Below are 307 nucleotides of genomic sequence, written 5' to 3' on the forward strand. Positions count from 1 at the left end.
AAACCTGATTTTCCTGATATTGTTCTGCACCTTTAAAGGAAATTCCAGGACTGGGGCTGTCAGTGGAACAATGGAGCGAGATGGGGAGCGGGGAGGGCTGGCAGGCAGCTCGCTGTGCCCCCACCTCTGTGCTGTGTCAGAAAGGAACCAGGTCCATCAGACTGGTGCCATACCCAGGGGCGGGATGTGGACATGCAACTTCTATACCCTGCATTGGAAAGACGTGCTGCGAGGCAAGTGTTAACCTCCTGGCTCAGCAACTCGGGCTTTGGTGTCAAATGATTCATTTCAGAGCTTTTTTTTTTTT

This window comes from Meleagris gallopavo, chromosome 2, assembly GCF_000146605.3.
Source record: "Meleagris gallopavo isolate NT-WF06-2002-E0010 breed Aviagen turkey brand Nicholas breeding stock chromosome 2, Turkey_5.1, whole genome shotgun sequence".
NCBI lineage: Eukaryota > Metazoa > Chordata > Aves > Galliformes > Phasianidae > Meleagris > Meleagris gallopavo.